Source organism: Saccopteryx leptura, chromosome 6 (genome assembly GCF_036850995.1).
Source record: "Saccopteryx leptura isolate mSacLep1 chromosome 6, mSacLep1_pri_phased_curated, whole genome shotgun sequence".
Lineage (NCBI taxonomy): Eukaryota > Metazoa > Chordata > Mammalia > Chiroptera > Emballonuridae > Saccopteryx > Saccopteryx leptura.
In genome coordinates, this window is record NC_089508.1 from 116,378,678 (window position 1) to 116,400,362 (window position 21,685).

At 39.5% G+C, this 21,685-nt stretch overlaps 1 pseudogene; it reads left to right on the forward strand.

The window, feature by feature from the left end:
* The first annotated feature begins 2,729 nt into the window (after positions 1-2,729).
* On the forward strand, positions 2,730-4,138 carry LOC136377160 (tetratricopeptide repeat protein 24-like; annotated as a pseudogene).
* Positions 4,139-21,685: the final 17,547 nt, after the last annotated feature.

Genomic DNA, 21,685 nt, shown 5'->3' on the forward strand with positions numbered 1-21,685 from the left:
CATAGAGCTGCTGGACTGTAGACTCAGAAATTAGGACAATGGCAGTAAAAATTTGGCTTCTGTGTAGTATCTGGTCTTACATGGTTTTATGTAAGTTTGAGGACTAAATCAAGGCTCATAGATTAAAACCAGAGGCTGAATAGAGCATGCTTCCCATGGAAAGAGACAAAAACCCAAATGGCCATAACTGCTATTTGGAGCTGTATCTTGTAACAAGCAGGAACCGAAGGAAAAACAGTCAGAGTTCCAGCTTCTCAGCCTAAATTTAACCAAGTCTTCTCCAGCTTTCCTGGCTGTTTAGGCAATATCCCCATATATCAATATGTTATTGATATATGAGGATCAATATATCAATAGGTTATTGATATGTGGGGATATTGCCCAAACAGCCAGGAAAGCTGAGTTGGAAATCTGATGTAGAGTTGGGGCCTACCATGTAGGGGAGTGGTGAGGAAACATGATTTGCAGAACCACTTGACCAGAAGGTGTAAGCTTCTATTGGAGACTTTAACAACAACAGGACTGTTGAGGATTTTAACCTTAACAGTTTGATGGAATGGTGGATCCAAATACCAGAATAGAGTGGGTAGAGTATTAAGAGTGAAATGAGGAATTAGATATAGTGAGTGTAGATAACTTCTTTTCCAGAAATATAGACCATGGAGAGTCAGCTGGGGAACGCTAAAGGGAATTTGTCATGCTTATACACAAATGGATGGGGCCGCTAAGGAAGGAATTGTGGAAGGTTCACAAAGGAGAGGGAATGAGGTAGCAGAGATAGATGACAGAGCAAGTCTTTGTTTCTGGACTAAGGGGACTTGGAAGTGAAGTCTTTTACTAAGAATAACAGTGTGATGATAGCCAGATGGAAATGGGGTAAGGCTATGTGGAGATGGGCAAAGGTAGGGAAGTAGGGATGAAAGAAGACTTTGCTTGAGGCAATGGGTGCATGATGCAGTGTTCAGATGATGTTTTATTGAATTGCACACTTGAAACCCATACCCCTAAAATAGAATTAAATAAAAAAAGAATAACAGTAACACAAGATTTTTTTCTCCAACCCCCCATCACTTCACAAGACATTCCAAAGTGATGCGATACTATGGAGACCAGAGTGAATTGAGACAGATCTGTGCCTTAGTGGAGGCCAAGGTCTGTGAGAAGGGAGAGCTTTGAGTGAACATGGGGTAGTGCATGAAACAGAACGGTGAAGACTAGAGGAAGTGGAAGCAGAGGATTTGTAGCACTTAAGGCAAACCACGGTAGAACAGCTAAGGGCAGCAAGTTCCTTTATCCAGCAAAAAGAACCCACACATACTCACACGCATTTAGCAAACCCATGAGTTTCAAAGACAGATTTTATGGCTGGTGAAGCTAGAGGAAAGGAATCTCAAAGGACTAGATTTTATTGTGTGAACAAGTCAACAAGACTTGTGTATTTGTTAGTGTAATATTCAAGTTTTTGTTCATGTTTGGGGATATTTTATATATATTTACTTATATATCTGTCTCTTTATATCAGAGTATACATTCCTGAATGTAGAAACTATATCTTACCTACCATGGACCATGGATGTAACGGTGTGAAGGATGTTAGCAAGTACTTCTTGGACATTACATTTGTCAGAATTTGAAACAATCAATATAAAGGATGATTTAGAAATCTGCAAATCAAACTTAGAATTTGTATTTAAATCTTTGAAAGCTTCATTTAGTCTTGAAACAAGAGCTTGTTCTTAAAATATTTCTAAGATTATATCTTAAATGTGATGTCATTTGTTTCTTTGTCATTTACATAACGTTAGAATATTTTACACTGCCTTTTATTACTTAGCTGTATGATCCATAATCAGATATTATGAATAAGAAAGAATTGAGGAAAAGAGATTTATATAATGGTACATTTTTGATATTTATTTTTGGTACTAAGTGAATCATGCCACAAGGAAATGAGAAAGTATATTAAATAAATTACAGTACTTTATTATCTGCAATTTAAATGACTGAATTTAAAAAATTATCTCTTTAACAGGTTTCAGAATTTTGGATGAGCTGACTTTATAAAGTTCTTGAATTTAATATATAAATATGCCAGTGACCAATATATTCTATAGGTTGTGGGGGAATATAAATGTGGTAGCCACCCTCCAAGATGGCCTCCAATAATCTCTGCATCCTAATACTCAGCTTCTGTAATGCACTCCCACACTGAACAAGACTAATTCGTGTAACTAATAAAAAAAAACTTGGAAATGACAGTGTGTGAGCTTGGAGACAACACAGTGAAAGACACGGCTTGCTTTTTTTCATATTACTTGCCTTGAGGAAAAATCAGCTACTCAAGTGAGCGAGTAAGAGTCCTCAAGCAGCCTTCTGGAGAGACTCGTGTGGCGAGGAACTAAGGGCTCATGCCAACAAGCAGGACTAACTTGTCAAGGGTATGAGTGAGCCACCTTGGCAGTGGATCATCCAGCTTTCACACAACTGTGACTCCAGGCATCTTGACCTCTACCTCACAAAAGACCCTGAGACAAAACCACCTAGTTAAAATGGATCTTTGACCCACAGAGACTGTGAGATAATGAATGTTTATTTTTTATGCTACTAAATTTTGGGATAATTTAGTATATAGCAATTGATGACTATTAAACCTTACAGGCAAGGGTAGGTAACCCAAGCCAGAGGGACCATTCCAGAAAGCCAGCTGCTGAGAAGATCAAAGGAGTACTATGTCTTCCCCCAACTCTGAGGCTACCGCACAAGAGCCTGAGCCTTCAAGTTCCGAGAAGAAAAAAAAGAACAGCAAGAGGCCAGCATTCAAGCCCTTACCAGGGCTGGCCACGGAGCCCTACTGGCTGGCCAGAACCATGAGACCTTGGCCAGCTTCCAGAGGGCCTTCTTCCTGGCCTTCAAGGCCCCACAAAAAAGGGACAGCTCTATTCTCCAGGCCTGTGCCTTCAACCTGGGGGCTGCCTACATGGAGACTAGGGACCCAGCCTGAGGCCTTGAGCTGCTCCTAAGAGCCCAACCTAAAGAGGAGTCACAGGGCAGGTGTCATGGTGACCAGTGTTTCAATGTGGCTTTGGCCTAACAAGCCCTGGGCAACCTGCCTCAAGCTTTGGCCTGGTACCACAGGGCCCTGGGCCACTACTAGCCACTAGGTAACCAGGGGCAAGCCCAGGCAAAAATGGGAGGCTGCTACCAGGCTCTGGGACAGCCTGAGCTAGCAGCCCACGGCCTGCAAGAAGCAGGCTGGGCATATGCCCAAACAAAGCAGTCCCAGGCTGCAGCCCTGGCATTGAGGGCTGCGGCAGGGTGTCTGCTGAAGAGTGGGCAGCATGGCCTGGGTGAAGTGGTGCAGGTGCTGGAGGAGAGCCGGAGGCTTGCTGAAATGAGTACTGAGGGGGGACTGCTGGGGCAACTCTTTAATGACCTAGGCCTGGGTTACTCCCAGCTCCAGCTATTCCCAATAGCAGCAGAGGTCTTCCAGCAGGCCCTGCCCTTGTGCCAGGGGCCAGGAGAGGAGGCCACAGTGTTGAGAAACCTTGGGATGGCCCACAATGCCCTCGGCAATTATCAGGAAGCCCGGGAGTTTCACCAGAAGGCTGCTGACCTTCGTGGCTATGTGGGGTAGCTGTGGGAGCAGGGCCGGAGCTTTGGCAGCCTGGCATTCGCACTGAGCCAGCTGGGGGATCACAAGGCTGCCAGAGACAACTACCTACATGCTCTGCAGGCTTCCCAGGACACGAAGGGGCAGTGGCAGGCCTGCAAAGGTGTTGGTGCTGCTGCCGCCAGGCTGGGGCAGCACGATCAGGCCTTGAAGTACTATAAGAAAGCGCTGGCCCTGTGTCAGGAAGAGCCTGACTCTGTACGAGAGCGGCTGGTGGCCAAGTTGGCCAATGCCATGAGGACCCATTTGGACCGGGGTGGGCTGGACCTGACTCACACCCTGACCTCAGCTCCAGAGAGGCCTTGGGCTACAGGTGGGGTCTGCCCAATGGGGACTCCAGCCAGGGTGGGAGGGGGCCCGGCAGAAGCACAGCACAGCAATTTGAACAACCTTCACCCAGGCCTAGCATGTCCCCTGCCTTCTGCACGGCCTGACTGTAGACCTCAGAGAAAGGGAAAGTCCCATTGAATGGGGGGATATACAGCTTAAGTTTATTCCCCATTGCTCTGCAGCCCGCCGGCACAGGTAAGAGCCAGAGAGGGCGACAGAAGCTAGAGCCAGAGCAGGCTGCTTCTACTCTTTCCATAGCCACTCCCACTGGCAAGTTCTGCCCTGCCTCTTGCAGGTCATTCAAACAGCCCAGGGGAACCCCCAGCAGGAACCTACAGAGGAGACCCACCACATCTAGTTTCTGCATGATCATGTAAGCCTGCCCTGCTGGCCTCAGTGGCACCTCCCCAATATACACATTTGTGTTTCTAGGATCGAGCCTCTTCCCAGTGCTTCACCGCTGTGTACACAGAATACGACATAGTTAGCACTTGGGCTGCTGAGCAGGCTGGACAAGGGCTCTGCAGTCTCAGCACTGAGGTTATTTGGTCCTTGCTGGGATTTTTGGACTCAGCAGGCAAAAGGGAAAAGAAAAATAGATGATGAATTTCCCCCTTTACTTTCTGGATCCAAACCTCATGATCATTAAGGCCCTTTCCAGTTCTAAAAAATGACTTCTTGGCTTTGGAGTCAGTGATTTTCTCCAGAGCTCCATTTTCTCATATGGGAAATGGGATTATAACACTATAGAAGGTACATCTTAACCAACCAATGGACTCCACTTCCTCCATGAAATATAGCAGAGGCTGGATGCAGGCCCCTGAGGCCTGTAGCCTGTAGGACAACTGCTGCCAGCAGCTACAACACTGATATCAAGTACGTTTATTGATCGCTTAGCACATTGTTCTAAGTGTTTCACAAGTATGCTGCTCACAAAAATTAGAGGATATTTAAAAAGTGAATATGAAGTGATAAAATGTCCCCTAATTTTTGTGAGCAGTATATTTTCTCCTTTAATCATCACAACAGGTGACTCCTCTTTTGCAAATGAGAAAAAGAGGGCACAAAATATAAGTAGTTTGTCTTCTCAGGTCACACAACTAGTAAGTGGAGAAGCCATGATTTTAATCTAGACAGTGAGTAGCTGGGCAGTTCTACTCCCCCAGTTAAATCATGGTTTACCAAGAGTTGGTTGTGCTTGACACCAAATGTATTTATGCTGGTTGTATGTATTAGTGCAATTTGTAAGTTAATTAAATATTATATAAACTGATGAACCAAATGTGAAAACAATGACTGTTTCTTTGAACCCAGGCCAGGTAGCTCAGTTGGTTAAAGCATCAGGTCCATAAGCCAAGATTGTGGGTTTGATCCCTGGTTGGGGCACATGTAGGAATCAACAAAGAAATGCATGGATGAGTGGAACAACAAAATGATGTTTCTCTAACCCCCCAAATCAATCAATAAAAATTAAACAAACAAACAAACAAAAAAACCTTACGGGCAAAATTTCTATTTTCTCTTTGCTTTTATGATTTTATTGTGACTACTTGCTCATACTGCCAGAGTGTTTGCTACCACAAGAGTTGACACTCCAATGAGCAGGTGAAGGGTTTATACAGATGGAGTTTCTGCTCTTGTTCTAGGGCCACAGCACAGATAGAGGAGAAATATATAAAACAAAACCAAGTGACATAAAACAAACACCAAATAAAAGTTCTTTTCCTGTTACAGGAAGTATGTGCTTGGTGTACTGGTTTTCAAGTTGTAATTTTCAGTTCATCTCCAGAAACAATGTTACAAATTATGTACCATTCTTCCTGCTTTTCAAGTATATACCATAACTAAATATTAACTTTTGGAGGCTGAGTACTAAAATACTAACATAGAATTTGATTTTCCATTTTTAACATTGTTCCTTTGTAAGAAGCTGTTTGACCTAAAATTATCTTTTGGAGCACCACTTGCTTTTCAGTTGATTACCTTTCATTTAAATGGATAACAGCTTTAGTTTTAGGAATCCTGGCTGCTTACATGAACAGTTCATATCACTGTATTCTTAATAATTCCAGTTCCTGGTGGTGCTACCACCCACATGGCAATAGAGTCTTACAAGCTATTAACAAAGAAGTTTTTCTTTTGGTCATCCACATTCCAGTCTTAGAAATGAAATCTCTATTAGCCAGGATGAGCTAGGTTATTTGGTAGTGACACATGAGCCCCTAAGTTTCTTCTCTCTTACTTATGCTGTGTCTACTATGGGTTGGCTGCATCCCTGTTTCATGTCATCTTCACCGCAGGATCCAAGCTAATATGAAAGCCTTTTCACTTGAAAATTGCCAATAGTTGTGGAAGCAGGAAACGATAGATGGCAGAGCATGCATTTCTCTGCAAGCTTCTACTTGAAGTAATATATGTCCTTTCCCACAGTCCATTGGTCAAAGCAAGTCATATTTTTTTCCTGCATTTAACAGGGTGAGGATATTTAATCTTCCTAGAGGAAAGACAGCACATTTTTGTGGATAAGACAATCTACGACAGCATTAAAATTGTTACATTTTCGGCCCTGGCTGGTTGGCTCAGTGGTAGAGCCTCGGCCTGGCGTGCAGAAGTCCCGGGTTCAATTCCCGGCCAGGGCACACAGGAGAAGCGCCCATCTGCTTCTCCACCCCTCCCCCTCTCCTTCCTCTCTGTCTCTCTCTTCCCCTCCCGCAGCCAAGGCTCCATTGGAGCAAAGATGGCCCAGGCGCTGGGGATGGCTCCTTGGCCTCTGCCCCAGGCGCTAGAGTGGCTCTGGTCGCGACAGAGCGACAACCCGAAGGGGCAGAGCATCGCCCCCTGGTGGGCAGAGCGTCGCCCCCTGGTGGGCGTGCCGGGTGGATCCCGGTCGGGCGCATGCGGGAGTCTGTCTGACTGTCTCTCCCCGTTTCTAGCTTCAGAAAAATACAAAAAAAAAAAAAAAAAATGTTACATTTTCTACAAGTGATCTTGAGAGGAATATTTTAAAGCTCTAAGTCAAAGATTTTACTCACCAAAAATTGTATCAAAACAATGTTGGGAAAGAAACTCATGCTTTGAGAAATAGTTTGTAGTTTAGTGTAAGGCATTTTCCCTCAAGTATGGTTATAGGAGAACTATCATTCCTTGTTGCTTGTCTAGGTCCACTCCACTCAATGGCTCCCCTTTTGCCCTGGTGCCAGGGTTAACCACCCAGCCTCTTCCCTGAGCACCGCAGGGCAGCAGTGCCAATATATATCTGCCAGTGGGGCCACTGGGTTTTGTTGGTCTCTGTCCCTTTATTCTGACCCAGTTCTCTCTATGAACAATGAAAATAATGCTGGTTTGATGTAAAATAGTTTGCAGTATTTTCTTTCTTTGAGGAATTTCTTTTTACAAACAGAAGCAACTCCTCCCCTCTTTTTTCTTAGAATATGCATTCTTGGTAAGGATAGTGAAGGAGTACCTGACAGGTTACTTAGCTGTGGTTCTCTCAGGAATTGGCAAGTTATTGAGCTTTTCACTTGATATATGATAGGTTCTGTACAAGCTCTGAGCTATTCAGATTACATAAGGGAAGTAATAGAATGGAAAATCCAAAACATAATTTATATTTATAACTTTCAAATGATCTTTGTTTTCAGTACGTTTATGTTCTTAACAAAAGTTGATGTTACTAGTGTTAAAATTAGTTTGTCTCCCTAGAGGAGACTATGTACTATAGTATGTGTAGCAAATTGGTGGCTAGATAGTTTTTCCTCAGCCTTCCTCTCTTGTCATTTCTGCTTTTATAATAAATCGTCTATAACCCATCCAGAACATCCACCATTATTGTTCACATGAATTTTCTTTTATCCTTCAGTAGAGGTAGATGCTTTAGATTTTTCCTGTGGCAACATTTGCCCCATAAAATATCTGTTTTATGATAACTCTGATAACCTTGTTCTAAAGCTTGCTGGTGGGTTAAACAAATCTAATACAGGTGATAGTGAATTAAAAGTTTTTTTCCTCTAATGTAATGCATTTGCCTTTGCAAAAACATTTTTTTCTAAAGATCCTACCTTCATCTCTGTAAGTACAAAAGTGGAAAATTTGTTGCACATTAACATCTAGGTGTGTGTGAACATGGTAATCACTTATCGATTTATTTGTTTGCCATACTAATAGAGTCCAATCCTCCCACCTACTCATTGTTTATTTGTTGACTACCAAATATGTACTAGCAACGAGAGTAACAAAGATATCAATAGCTTTTGCTCACCAGAGGGAAAATGGAAACAGAGTGTGGAAGGAGGTACGTGAAGAAATGGAACAATTAGATAGACCCTGTAATGGTGGAAGAAATGAAGTACTGTGAGAACATTGGTATCTAAAGAGGTCCTGGAGGGCTTGCTAAGGGGGGTCATTCTGCTGAGTCTTGAGGCATGGATAAGAATTGTTCAAGGGGAAAAAAGGGAGGACAAAAGTGACTATCTAAGAAGGGGTGACACTGTGTTAGAGTACAGAGGAGAGAAAGAGGGGAGGCTTTTTCAAGAAATTGTTTGCAATCTGGCTTGGAGAATGTATGCATAGTTAGAGAAGCTGGGAAATGAGATTGGAAAGGCAGAGACCAGATGAAGAGGGAAAGCAACTAAAGCATTTTGAATGTGGTAGAGATTTGTGCTTTAGAAAGATCACCCTTTCAATTGTATAAAATTTGCATGCCAGTGAAAAATTGACCTTAGATTAAGAAAAAGATGTTACAGAATCCTAAAACACACCAAACAAAGATAATAGTCAATTATCAATAAAATCATTTAACTTTTAAGTAATAGCTAATAGTTATTTGAAATTTACTTTGAACAAGGCTCATAGGTTGCATTTTCTAATTTAATTCTCACAAGAACCATGGAAGTAGATAATTACTATCTCCATTTTACAGTTGAGGAATATTATACCCAGAGAAGTTAAATAATTGGCTATATAAATTGAAAAAGTGATGGAACCATGTATTCAAATTATAATCAACCACTAATCCAATGCTGCTGTCACAATCCTTTTTTCTCCTCTCCACTTTCAGAATTCATACTGAGGACACAGGCAGGAAAATGTATCTATAGATATACTTCTTTAAAGAAGAACTATTCTGGTTCAGTGTTCTGTGCAGACTCTTAGTTTAAGGATCAAACAGTAGAATTTAGATTGGGTGGAAAAAATAATTTAAGAAGATGGAGAATTGAAGGGGGGCAATAAGCTCAAGTCTTGTGATTGTAAATCTTTGCTGAGAACAATTTATGTATAAGTAGAAGAATGATGATAACAGAGATGACAAAAAAGTGTGATTTATGAGCAAACTCAGAAAATTCATTTATGGCACAGATCATACCAAAAGTTAAAAAAATTCCACATAGTGTTTAATTAACAAGGTTCATAGGTTGCATTTTCTAATTTAATTCTCACAAGAAAATGAAGGATTACTGCTCTTGATTAACATATACCAAAGAAAGAAAGAAGAGAGGAAAAGCCTCAGAGCAGGGGACAGGAAAATATTTGGCTGAGAGAACTATGAACGCCACATATTTTAAAATGTAATTCCATGAGAGCCATACAACGACCCGTGTACATTACGCAGTATCCAATAAAAATTTAGTGTTGTCCCGGATGACAGCTGTGATTGGCTCCAGCCACCAGCAGTCATGAACATGAGCGGTAGGAAATGAATGGATTGTAATACATGAGAATGTTTTATATTTTTAACATTATTTTTTTTATTAAAGATTTGTCTGTGAGCCAGATGCAGCCATCAAAAGAGCCACATCTGGCTCGTGAGCCATAGGTTCCTGACCCCTGCCTCAGAGTATTATGGATAGATTTTGGTCATTCTCTCATATCTTCTTTGATGCCTGCTTGTTTATATAGTGTTAGTTTTGAAGCATAAAAAATTCATTAAATTTTCTACAGCCAATATAATATTTTATGCCTGTTCAAACACTTTCTTGCTAGTGATATTTATCTAACATATTGAAAAATTATTTTAACTTCAGAAAATCAGTTTTCTTTATCAAATTGTCATTGCTTCAGGTAGCAGAACAATGAACATTTATCATTTATTTTCTGAATTTCTGAACATCTGTCAGGACACTATGTGAAAATATATTAATATTTCTTCTATAGTGCATTTAAGTGGTACATTTCAAGCTACAGTGTGGTTTAACTTTCTACATATAAATATCTCTAGCTTTTAGGGTATAATAAAAAAAGATGATATAATGTTTTTAAAATCACCTGCTCTGAAAAGTGTGTAAGTACCAACAAAATCATTTACCTTATGATAAATATGAATGTAAAAATAGCTTTTATTTACTGTGTAGTTTATATCTTAAAAAGAAGAATGAGATGTTATGTTAATTGTTTGCTCTTTATTCATTATGATTCCACTGATTTCTATTGGATCATCCAACTGAAGATGTTTACAGATTGCAATTGAAGTATTCTTCCTGAATAGAAATTCATTTCAAGGACCATTGCAAATGAAATTCTACTTCAAATAGTTTTGAGGCATCTATTTCATTTCTTGTAAGGTCTGCTATATATTTCATGTCAAATAATGCAAGATATATCCTATTAGTTCTTTACTATTTAAGTAAGGTGGTACTCGATTTAAACCTGGTAAACCACATATACTACAGTTTTATTTTGTTTAGCTATGATTTCATACTATGTTAATGTGACATGCTTCTATAATATTTCATATAATTTATTTTAATATTCCAATGACTTTGAAAATAAAATCTTTACTTCAGAAAACTCAAAGACAGAGAAAATGTATCTTTCTTTAAAAAATGAAAAGAACACTTAAAATTATCTTTATTTACCAGAAGAACATAATAGAACCAGATTTTTTAAGGAATTAACTTTAAAGGAAAATGTAGGCAGAAAATTTCTTGAAAGAAAATCAGGCTTTATATTTCAGTGATTACCTACATATTGCAAGAAGATCATATTTGGTGAATAAAATATCAAAATAAAAATCTCCTTTAAAACTCAGTAAATATTCTAAATGTTTTATTCACATGTCATTGAGAATTATAGTAAAACACTGTTTTCATTTCTTTTAGTGCAACAATTTAGCTCAGACTATGCCCCTAAAGCATATGTTTACACCCACCAACAATCACTTATCATGCCTTGTCTGGTAGAAATATAATTTTTACTTCAAAGGAGAAATTGGTAATTCAACCAATTTTATCTGCTTTTAGTAAAAATCACCTGATATTTAATGAAAATTACACAAAGAAACTGGAGAATCATGGCTATCTTTATTAATTTGATCATACTCATGGTTTCATGGGTATATACGTATGTCAAAAGTTAGCAAAATTTTTACTGTAAATATGTGCAGTTCTTTTATGTCAACTATATTTCAAAAAATGTGTTGAAAATGAAAGTATTAGTATAGCAATATCAAGCTCACGTAGAGATTTAACCTTTTAAAATAATTTCATTAATTGTTTACAAGATTAAGAGACAATTCATGGGTCTTTTGCAATTCTGTATATTTTATGAACAGAAGCCCAGGCTACCTTTGTCCCAAGCCATTTGTTGATGGTTGTTTTTTTAATTTATTTTTTTTATTTTTTATTTTTCTGAATTTGGAAATGGGGAGGCAGTCAGACAGACCCCGCATGCGCCCAACCAGGATCCACCGACATGCCCACCAGGAGGGCTCCAGAGCCATTCTAGCTCCTGAGGCAGAGGCCATAGAGCCATCCTCAGTGCCTGGGCCAACTTTGCTCCAATGGAACCCTGGCTGCAGGAGGGGAAGAGGGAGACAGAGAGGAAGGAGATGGGGAGGGGTGGAGAAGCAGATGGGCACTTCTCCTGTGTGCCCTGGCCGGGAATCGAACCTGGGACTCCTGCATGCCAGGCCGACACTCTACCACTGAGCCAACCAGCCAGGACCTTGTTGATGGTTTTAATAGTGAACAGCCTTGAGAATATAGATGTATCTCTCTCTGGGCAAGGGCTAGGGCTTGTTACTGTCTGGTATAACAAAGATAATGTATTCCTCTGGGGAAAAGGACAGGCACGCTTACCGCCCATCTTAAAATATCTGGGTTCCGAATGCGTGGGCTTTCTCTCTGTAAGGCAACCCATGGCATGTACTTTCTTGACATCACCCTTAGAAACCGAGGTGTGGTGATATGATGCAAATGATGATACTTCACCTAAAATATTGTTGTGAGAAATGAACTAACCTTTCTCTTTAACATAGGAATGTCTGTGCCAGTCTTTGTGGAACAATGGCTGCTTAACTTGTTAACTTTCATGTTTAGTTAAATCTCAGATACATCAAGTTCTTGACAGTTTTGGTTATGAGGATGAAATGCTAAAAGAGACATCACTTCTTAGAAGAAGAAGAAAGAGGATCTCAATGACTGATAAATAGGATCAGGGAGCTCTATGAGAAATTGATAATGGACATGTTGAACAAACTGAATGGTCAATTGGGCAATCAGTGATCTTTCACTTTACTGACAGTTAATGAGGAATTTGGGAAGTTGTAACAGGCTTTGTACTAGAAACTAAATTGAAAGAAACTTTCTGGATGGCTCTTTGGTTGTTTCTAACTTTCCTCTAGATGTGAGGAGTTTCTGTCAATCTGGTGGCCAACCTCAGGTCCAACCCATTGTAATAACTATTATTAAAATTCACTCCTTGGGGGACCAGAAAGTTCTGACCCCTACCTCACAACAGTTATAGAAGAACACTTCCACTGGTTATCAAAAAAGGGAGATTTATAACTCTTATGGGAGAAATCAGACAAATATCTAGTGCCCCACATCCTCAAATAATGTCATGTCATTGAACATAATTTTGTTATGATGTTGATGAGATGCCTAGGACATTAAATCTTCTGTATATTAATTAGCCTATGGTAAATTTGAATTTGTTTCACTTAAAGTCACAAAAACTATTGATGACATCAAGCAAGAACTTAGTCTATCTACTTGGTTGGTTAACATAACAAATGAGAGGGCAAGGGATGTAATGCTTGTTAAAGAAGAACGGCAACAGCAAGGCCATCACATATCTAGTCTTAGTGACTCCTGAAGTCTATGTGCCAATCTTAGACTCATTCAGACATGAAAATGAAAATCTTCAGAATTTTTTTTCCCTAGTAGTTTATGGTTGTTATAAGGGATCCTTAGGCTTTTGAGGGGGAATTTCCCTGAGATAGACAAATTCCTGTGGGAAATCAGACTTGAGGCATTAACAAGTATTTAAGCTTTTATTGGTTCAAAATGGATTTAAAATTCTGATGGTGACCCATTGGAGAATGAGAAACTGAACTAAATTCTTAGATAAATCTTTTTTTGTTTGTTTGTTTGCTTTATTTCTGTATTTTTCTGAAGTGAGAAGTGGGGAGGCAGAGAGACAGACTCTCGCATGCACCTGACTGGGATCCACCCGGCATGTCCACCAATGGGCGATACTGTGCCCATTTGGGGCATTGTTCTGTTGCATACAGAGCCATTCTAGCTCCTAAGGCGGAGGTCATGGAGCCATCCTCCACACCTGGGTCAACTTTGCTCCAATGAAGCCTTGGCTGTGGGAAGGGAAGAGAGAGATAGAGAGAAAAGAGAGGGGGAGGGGTGGAGAAGCAGATGAGCACTTCTCCTGTGTGCCCTGTCTGGGAATCAAACTGGGACTTCCAACCTGCTGGGCGGATGCTCTACTGCTGAGCAAACTGGGCAGGGCTTTTAGATAAATCTTTATGGTTCACCATGCAGCCTTAGAAAACTCCTTCATCACTTATATTGAAAATAAGTTATGAGGTATTACCTTGGTAATGGAGCAGCAGATGCTCCAAGTTAAGGTGAAATTTTAAAAAGTGACTGTTGTGTGTCAGGATGGAGTCAGGCAAGGGGCATTACCCAGTGGCCCCAAGTAGAATGCAATTTTTGTGTGGTTGTTAAGTCAAGGAATCTCTAATACTGAAATAGATGGCATCAGTCATGAGGATCTTGCCACCTGATATAGGGTGATGGAAAGCATTAGAAGTTCTTTGGTTAAGCCATGAGCTATGATACTCAAAATGGAAAATAAATGAGTCTTGCTTACTGGTACAGAATGAATTTTTTCCTTCGCACCTCCCCATAAAACTCTTTCCTACTCTTCTGTCTTTTCTACTCCCCATCTCCACCTCAGGTCATTCATGAAGAAAGATGAACAGCTAGAATAAGCTACGGATCAAGCTTTCTTTATTCAGATCATCATTGTTCCCTGAATCTATCGTTGTCCTAGACATGGCAACATATCTATTAATCATAGATTGGGCATAAAATAAATAATTCTATGTTTCTGATGCAGAGGCTACATCTACATAGAACATTTTAACTCTTGCAGAAAGTAAACTCTTCTGTCCCTCAATAAAGGAAGCTGCAGTATATGGGGTTGGGGACCTGAACCATTTCTGGTAGGCTGACTATATCTTATTGTGTCCCCACTGTTGACACTTTTCAGGTTATATAATTGCTGTTTCTATCTGATTAGCTGAGTCAAGCCACACCATTGTGGTTCTTGAAAAACGTTGGGTTATATATTTGGCTTTCTGGACCATCTGCCACTATGAAAGTGATGTTCATTTTGTCACAAAAGCCACTCAATAGTGATTTGATTGTCTATATTATGAAGGGCTTTTTCTGCCTCCTGCTATTCACAGAAGTTGTTGAATGTTAGAACAGTCTCATCAAAACTTGGCTTAAAAACATTTTAAATTCTACCTTCCTTATCTTCTTATGGCTTATATACCTGAGTAAGGCAGTTTGGTTATTGAATGTAGCTGTCTCCAAAAAGGGATCATCTCATTTCCTTCCTGGGCAATGATCAGGTAGTGAGGGTATTGTATAGATCTATTTTGAAAATTAAGGATTCTTCATAACTATTCCTGTACACCATGCCTTTCAATCCCCAGACAGCAAGCCTAGATCAGCTTTTATTATAATGTGAGAGGCCACTCAGCCCAAAGGAGGTGTAAGGATTCAAGCTAAATTCTTATTCTGCCACTTGGATTTCCTTATTCAATCAGCATGGTCCTAGATTATAAAGATAATGACCACTTTGTTGCATACACTGCTTGCCAAATTTACCTACCTGGATTAATCCCTTGGATCAAATAAAAAGATCAAGCATAAACTTGAGAAAAGCACCTAGAACAAAATGTCTTAGGTCAGTAGTTGCCAAACTTTTTAAATGAAGATCCAAGAGTAAGCATTTTCATCTTTGCAGGCCAAAGCTGAGTTTAGTCACACCATTGTGGTCCTTGAAATTAATTTGTGTCATTTACTTAGCTTTCCAGACCATTTGAAGTCTGACAGTGATTTTTTTTCCACAAAAGCTACTCAGCAATGAGCTAATGGCTAAAGTATTCTGAACTCTGACATTGAGGTAGAATAATGATAGTACATAATACATAAATGAATGGCCATGGTTGTGTCTCAATATTTTAAAAACTGATGGCATACCAGATTTGGTTTGTAGGCCATGATTTGCCAGACCCTGATATATAAGATTTATTTAGTTGGTATGTCAGGAACACTGGGAGATATGGTGAAGACCAGCAAAGATTATTTTCATCCTGCTACTTAGCAGGCTTAATTAAATGCTATATGAGATAAGTCGAACATGTTTGATTCTAGCCTTTGTTGATCAAATTAATCATCATGGCTGATGGACTGTTGTACTTACAGGAACATTTTTCCAAAGCTAAGACAATGTAGAAATGAGAAAAAATTCTGCAAGATAATTCTTCAAGGGTCTCTTATATTTTTGTAAGCAGAGTCACTAGTTTACTTTGTTCTGAAATATTTATTTGAGGAGCTTTGTATAGCTAACAACCTTGGAAAAGAGAGGTAATATCTGCCAATAGAGCAAAGTTTGCTTACTGTTCAGTAAAATAAAAACAAAGTCTTCTTCTTGAGGAAAGAGCAGGTAGGCTTTATAGTTCCTTATAAAATTTTTGGATTCTCTAATTTTAAGGTTCTTTTTCTATAACAACCCACTGTATAAGCATCACTGGTCCTTTTCTCACTGGCCTTGGAAATTAAGGTGTGGGATGGTGGTATAAATACTGATACTCTAGCTATTGCTATCGCTGTGACGAAGAAACTGTTCTTTGTCTCTGAGAAAGAGTTCTCATGTTTTCTGTCAGTATTGGTAAAATTGGTGGGCTAACTTGTTAGCCTGCAACTAGAGTAACATCTCAGACCTAGATTTTGACATTTTCTATAAAAAACTTAAAAAAGACCACATCCAAATCTTATATGAATTTTTACACAATAATTTATCACCTGTTTGATACATTAAACTTAAAATTTTTTTAAATGTTTATTTTATTGATTTTAGGTAGAGAGAAAGGAGAGAAAGAGAGATAGGAACATTAATCTGTTCCTTTATGTGCCCTGATCTGGGATCAAACTGGCAACCAACTGAACTATCTGGACAGGGTAATATATTAAACGTTATTTTTAAATCAGCTTTTAAAGAAATAAACTTAAATGTGTCTAACCAGAATCAAAGACTTATCAGTTAAACCAGTTGTCTTTTAATGGTAACAAGTATTTAAAATGGGATATCCAAGATATGACTCGATAAAAAGAACAAGGAAATAGGAGGCAGCTGGCTTGAGGATGAGATGAGGCTTTGTCACAAATTGGTATTTATTATTTGATTGAGGAGTTCAGACCACCTGACGAGGCTTCAGGGACGTCATTTGCAAAGCAAAGGGGTTAAGTGAGATTGTTTTTGTAGCTTTCTAGTGTGAGATTAAATTACTCCCTATGAGACTGCTTCTTCTCTCTGAGCAGTTTTTCTTATAGTATAGATTTGAGAGGCCAGATTCTTTGCATATCAAAAGAAATTGCTTTTGTCTATATTGCTTTTCAGATCTTTTTTTCTTCTCGAATATGTGTCAACCTAAAAGTTTTTTTGTCAACCTGCAGAATATGAAAAGTATAAGCTCTTTTCATTCTTTGTATTTTTTTTTGTCATAAATTAGGCTTTGTGGAAAGTGCTGTTACCATGGTGATAACCACTAAGTAAATGTAAAGAAAGAGCAGGTAGGCTTTATAGTTCCTTATAAAATTTTTGGATTCTCTAATTTTAAGGTTCTTTTTCTGTAACAACCCACTGTATATGTAAGCATCCCTGGTCCTTTCCTCATTGGCCTTGGGAATTAAGGTTTGGGATGATGGTACAAATGCTGATACTCTAGCTACTGCTATTGCTGTGAAGAGGAAACTGTTCTTTGTCTCAGAGAAAGAGTCCTCTATTTAAAATAGAAATTATGCATTCATCACACATCAAATATGCACTAGATTCATTGCCTTTATTTGCATTAGAAGTACCTGACAATAATGCCAAATTTATTACAGCTTCTTCTTAAAGGGAGTGATGACTAGTGATAAGAATTTTTTCCCAATATATAATGGAATATGTGAAGATTAAAAACTGAGACATTTGTGAATTTAAGGAATCTAAACTATATAGTTATGGGAAAGTATATAGTGTATACTATCTGAAATGTGTTAGGTTCTTCCAGAAAGAAGTCATAGAGGATCAAAAAGAATATTTATTTGAGGCATGTCTGACCTCCAGGAGGTCGTGTCTTAAGGACAATCTTCCTGAGCAAAGGTAGGGAGAGTTATACGTATAGGGAATGGTTGGTGCTGGCTGCTGGCATCCTGTTAGGCTTGTGCATCTGTCTGGCTGGTGTTCCCACAAATGTTCACAAATGTTCTTTTGTGCCCTCAGAGATGAAATGTTCCTTTAAGCCTGAGGTTAGAACTTACAGAAACTATCCTGATTCATATCTAGTAAGTTATTTTTACAACTTGACTGAAACTGGCTTGAGGCTAGACCATTGTGATTTCCTTGGGGTCAATTATTTTTGTTGTCTTAACTGAAACTGGCAGCTACTGGGGACAACTTTTAGCTTAGGCCTAACAAGTCCCCCACTGATATCTGTGGAACTAATCTTAGCAATATAGCTGAAGGTCTGTCTTCTGTAACTTCTTCATGCTGAGTTATAGACATAGAGCTGTCCCTGTTTGAGAGGAGTTATTGTCTGGCAGGTGCTGGGAAGGGAGATGATGATACTGGTGAGTGTAGGCCCACATTGCTAGGGCTAGGATGGGTTGTTTGTTTGTTAAAGCTTGTCCTAGAACTTGGATGCCACGTTGGACAATGGATAAGAGAAAGCAGATAATGCAAGGCCTGAAGAATAGTAGGAGGATTAGAGTAGTGAGAGGTCATAGCAGGGGTAGGAATCAGGTGGCATTAGGGAGCCAAGAGGTGGCTTCTTGGTTTCTTTGGTTACATTTCTGTAACCATTCACCCTGTTCATAGATTTTCATATGTTAGTTTCTACAAGTTTTGAGTTGCTCTGTAAGTGCAGCAGGTCTATTTTTTTTAAAATTTTTTATTTATTCCCTTTAGAGAGGAGAGAGAAAGGTAGAGAGAGAGACAGAGAGGGAGAGAGAGGAGAGAGAGACAGAGAGAGAAGGTGGGGAGGAGCTGGAAGCATCAACTCCCATATGTGCCTTGACCAGGCAAGCCCAGGGTTTCAAACCAGCGACCTCAGCATTTCCAGGTCGATGCTTTATCCACTGCGCCACCACAGGTCAGGCACTGCAGCAGGTCTATTGATGATTGCACATACCCCACCCTGTTCAGCTAGGAGATTGTCAAGAGCCAGTCAATTGTCCATTACTACTTTGGCTAATGTATCTAGTGACCTTGACAGCCATGCTAAGGTATCTACCATATGGCTAGAGATCTTTTCTACTACCTTTGAGAGTTCTGTTAAAGTATGTTCATGATATGTAAATCCATCCCAGGGGGCTATAACTGCTACCATTTCAATTGCCCCTGTGACTGTGGGCCCTAGAATACATTTGTGATGTGTGTGTTTGGTTCAGAATAAGCTCTGATTGTGTCTTGTTCCAGACAGTAATGCCAGTGGGAGCAAGGACTCCTCGAGTACAGTAGTCCCCACTGTGTTGTGAATTGTCAAGACTGGTGTAGGCTGTATCCTCCAGTTTTCCTGGGCTGGTGGTGAGAAAGTTGTTTGGGATCCCACATAGCCAGAAGAGGCCCTGAGGTGCTGGAATAATAGTTGTATTGGTGGAGTTATATTTTCTGAATAGGGCATAGTCTGGTGGGGGCTGACCACCAGGGAAGGGGCTGAGCCTGGCTGTATTAGAGGATGTTCCTGTTGGGGGTAACAAGAATTGAGGCAGAGTCTCCTGTAAAGGACTTCCCAGCAGCTGCCCACTGCACTGTGATGAGTTTGTGTGAATGGGATCACAGCAATCAAAACAGCAATGGGTCTTATTTGGAGTACAGGAACTGGCAAGGTTGGGTTGGCAGGCTATATTGGTCCAGTTGATGGGTTGGAATATATCTTCTTCTGTTAGTAAGTGAAAGTGTTCAAAGATAGTGAGGCTTTCTAGGGTAATGAATGGGTCAAAGGCCCCCAGTGTGTGAGTATCATTGTAGCATGGGGTGCATCCCTTAGATTTATTACATTTTAAAGAGGTTTTGGAGAAATTAAAGAGCTCGAATGTTAATGTCTGTAAGTGAAAGCATAAAAAGGTCTTTTGCTCCCATCTGATTAAGAAAGAGAGTTGAGGAGAGTTTCCTAAGGGAGTTAGAAAACATCCCTTATTTTGACATTCAATTAGGTTGCAACCCATCACTCAAAGTCAAATTGTCCTCAGTTACCTTCTATCTGGTTTTCTTTGTGCCCCTACCCTCCCCCCACTCCCTCCCCCTCCTTCCTCGCCCCTTCCCCACCCCTCCACCCCATGCCCTGTTACCATCACATTCTTGTCCATGTCTCTAAATCTCATTTTTATGTCCCATCTATGCATTGGTTCATATAGTTCTTAGTTTTTTTCTAATTTACTTATTTCACTCTGTATAATGTTATCAAGGTCCATCATGTTATTGTAAATGATCCGATGTCATCATTTCTTATGGCTGAGTAGTATTCCATAGTATATATGTACCAAAGCTTTTTAATCCACTTGTCCTCTGACGGACACTTGGGCTGTTTCCAGATCCTTGCTAGTGTGAACAATGCTGCTATAAACATGGGGGTGCATTTCTCCTTCTGGAACCATTCTATGGTGTCCTTGGGGTATATACCTAAAAGTGGGATGGCTGGGTCAAAAGGCAGTTTGATTTTCAATTTTTTGAGGAATCTCCATACTGTTTTCCACAGAGGCTGCACCAGTCTGCATTCCCACCAGCAATGCAGGAGGGTTCCCTTTTCTCCACATCCTTGCCAGCACTTATTCTGTGTTATTTTGTTGATGAGCGTCATTCTGACTGGTGTGAGGTGATATCTCATTGTGGTTTTAATTTGCATTTCTCTAATGATTAATGATGTTGAGCATTTTTTTCATATGCCTATTGGCCATCTGTATATCCTCTTTGGAGAAGTGTCTATTCATTTCTTTTGCCCATTTTTTGATTGGATTGTTTGTCTTTCTGGTGTTGAGATTTACAAGTTCTTTATAAATTTTGGTTATTAACCCCTTATCAGACATACTGTCAAATATGTTCTCCCATTGTGTAGTTTGTCTTTTTATTCTGTTCTTATTGTCTTTGGCCATGCAAAAGCTCTTTAATTTGATATAGTCCCATTTGTTTATCCTGTCTTTTATTTCACTTGCCCGTGGAGATAAATCAGCAAATATATCGCTGCGAGAGATGTCAGAGAGCTTACTGCCTATGTTTTCTTCTAAGATGCTTATGGTTTCATGCCTTACATTTAAGTCTTTTATCCATTTTGAGTTTATTTTTGTGAATGGTGTAAGTTGGTGGTCTAGTTTCATTTTTTTGCAGGTTGTTGTCCAATTTTCCCAACACCATTTGTTGAAGAGGCTGTCTTTACTCCATTGTATGTCCTTACCTCCTTCATCAAATATCAGTTGTCCATAGAGCTGTTGGTTTATTTCTGGGTTCTCTGTTCTGTTCCATTGATCTATGTGCCTGTTCTTATGCCAGTACCAGGCTGTTCTGAGTACAATGGCCTTATAGTATAGCTTGATATCAGGAAGTGTGATACCTCCCACTTTATTCTTCTTTTTTAAGATTGCTGAGGCTATTTGTGTTCTCTTTTGATTCCATATAAATTTTTGGAATATGTGATCTATATCTTTAAAGTATGTCACTGGTATTTTAATTGGTATTGCATTGAATTTATAAATTACTTTGGGTAATATAGACATTTTAATGATGTTTATTCTTCCTAACCATGAGCATGGTATATGCTTCCACTTGTCTGTATCTTCCTTGATTTCTTTTATCAATGTTTTATAATTTCTCGAGTACAAGTCTTTAGTCTCCTTGGTTAAATTTACTCCTAGTTACTTTATTTTTTTGGTTGCAATAGTGAAGGGGATTGTTTCCTTAATTTCTCTTTCTGATTGTTCATTGTTGGTGTATAAAAATGCCTCTGATTTCTGAGTATTAATTTTATATCCTGCCACCTTGCTGAATTCATTTATTAGGTCCAGTAGTTTTTTGACTGAGACTTTAGGATTTTCTATATATTGGGTTGGGGAATAAGTTCGTAGCGTTTTTACCGAAGACTTTTATTTAAACAAAAAACAATAATTATATCAATAAGTTAATCAA